Raw genomic sequence first — 2532 nt, forward strand, 5'->3', positions numbered from 1 at the left:
CATAGCCGACCCACTCATGCTCATCCCATCAATCTTTTTATTCAACGCCTCTAACTGTGCTGAAACCGCAGACAAATCATTAACTTGATGAACTCCAGCACCTCGTCTCTGCCTATCAGACTGAGGATGATAGCTACTCGCAGCCATCTCCTCCAATAACTCATAACCTTCCTCAGCCGTTTTCCTCAGTAAATTACCACATGCCGCAGCATCTATCATGGTACGGTTAGGAGTAATCAGACCGTAGTAGAAAGTTTGAACAACTAACCCAAGCGGCAGCTCATGGTGTGGACATCTCCTCAACAAGTCCTTGTAGCGCTCCCATGCCTCGTAAAGTGACTCGTTCTCATATTGAGCAAAAGTAGTAATGTCGGCTCTAAGCTTCATAGTCTTCGACGGAGGAAAGTACTTGATCAGGAATGCCTTTGCCATATCCTCCCATGTAGTGATAGACCCTACAGGCAAACAGTTTAACCACGACTTAGCTTTATCTCTCAGTGAAAATGGAAATAAGCGCAAACGAACAACATCATCAGACACGCCATTAAACTTAAAAGTATCACAAATTTCAAGAAAGACAGCTATATGAGAATTAGGGTCGTCAAGTGCACTTCCCCCAAATTGAACAGTGTTCTGAATCATCTGGATGATAGCTGGCTTGATCTCAAACTGATTAGCTCGGATGACTGGTCTTACGATGCTTGGACGTGCTCCATCAAGAGACGGCTGTGCATAATCCAACATTGGTATGCAACGTGGTATCTCAACTTGTCTATTGCCACGATGTTCCTCTCCACGTTCTTGCTCGTGTCTTTCCATCTGTTCTTTGAGTCTTTGTTGTTATCTTCGACGTCTAGCTGTGCGTTCAATCTCGGGGTCAAAAGGCTCAAGCTTTATCTCGAGTGATCTTCGCATGCAACACTAGACAAATCTGCAACACAATGCGAGTATCAAATAGCAATAAAATCAATAATACTAAAGAATTTAAATGAAAATACAACGGCGCCAAAAACTTGATCGAGCAAAACTTACACAGTGAATAGTCCCAAAATTTATTTTATAATTGAAAGCTCGATTTAAATATCGCAAGTGCATGATAGTCAAGTTATAATAAACGTAAGTGAATACGAGTATCGATCCACAAGGACTGCGTTACACTCTTTTTATTTTCAGGTAAAATCTCTTTAGCAACGATAAATTGAGTTGATGATTGAACTAATGTAAATTAAACAATTCAAATAATTAAAATGCAAAGAAAATGTGTTCAAAAGAGCAATGATTAATTTGGATTAAAATCAAATGAGAAACGAATCTGTTGGGAATTTTCAGTTCACCTACCACTCGTGTTTAAATAATTACACTCGACTCTTACTCGTGCATTCGACGGAATTCCCTAGACTAATTAATATACTCTGTCGAGCTATATTAATACTAATCATAAACATGCAGTAATCAAGTATCCTCAATTATTTAACAGTTCAAGATTGCATTACGTTCTATGGAGTCCACTAGCTTTCATCCGGGTGAATTATCGCTATCGACACGTATCCAATTCCGTATATCTACTAAAATTGTAAATCCGTGGTCTATACTATTCGATCCTATTGTTAATTATTCTATCGAAATCATTAACAACATGAAATAATCAAAGGAAGTTAGCTAGGCTTCGATTGAAACAAAAAAGAACAATAGCATAAACAAATCACTAATAAAACCGTCGATAAATAATGTTAAACAACGAGTACGGGGTAGGATCCCCTCAAATCCCAACAAATCTAGAGTTTAGCTACTAAAATTCATAATAAAAACCAACAACAATCTAAGAATTAAAAACTGAATAATGAAAATACTAAAGATGACGACGGATGACGGCCACGACGCGTGGAAATCTCGAGGTCTTCGAATCTCCTTTGCTCCTAGCCTTTTCTCCAAGAAAAAATGATGAAAATAATGATATCCACCTCCAAAACGGCGCCCCTCTCATGTATTAGGTCTATGTTGTAGGATAGAGTTCATAAAAAGTGAAACAAATCTTTTCAAATCTCGTGCCTCGCTAGGGCGGTCAAAAGTGTCCGCCCTAGCGAGAGGTTCTCGCAGAAAATTCCTCGGCCATGTCCCTGGGTTCGCTGGGGCAGTCACTTTTGACCGCCCTAGCGAGACTCTTTCGCAACAACTCCTCGGCTAGACCAACATGCTCGCTGGGGCGGTCAATTGTGACCGCCCTAGCGAGTCCTTCTCGATGTTTTGGCACATATTCTCCCACTTTTTGGTTCAATTCCTACAAAATAACCACCAACTACACGAGATCAGTCATATGCTAAATAATGCTAGAAAAATGCTAAATTAAACTAAAACAAACAAATATGATGCATGAATGCGACTCAAAACCAACACTAAAAACACGTAAAAACGAGTCCTATCAAGCCTCAACTTCATTTTCTTGAAAACATTATCCATCTCGTTTCATAAACGCCGAATCATCATTAATATCATCCGTCAAGAATCATAATAGAACAATACGTAGGGATGATA

The 2532-nt window shown here is 39.3% G+C and overlaps 1 non-coding gene across 1 annotated transcript; it reads left to right on the forward strand.

Annotated features, from left to right (window-relative positions):
- Window positions 1-277: 277 nt before the first annotated feature.
- LOC140824892 (small nucleolar RNA R71) lies at window positions 278-384 on the forward strand. Its single transcript, XR_012116509.1, has one exon. It is a non-coding gene; the product is annotated as a small nucleolar RNA R71 (small nucleolar RNA).
- Window positions 385-2532: the final 2148 nt, after the last annotated feature.

Source organism: Primulina eburnea, chromosome 2 (assembly GCF_022965805.1).
Source record: "Primulina eburnea isolate SZY01 chromosome 2, ASM2296580v1, whole genome shotgun sequence".
Classification (NCBI taxonomy): Eukaryota; Viridiplantae; Streptophyta; class Magnoliopsida; order Lamiales; family Gesneriaceae; genus Primulina; species Primulina eburnea.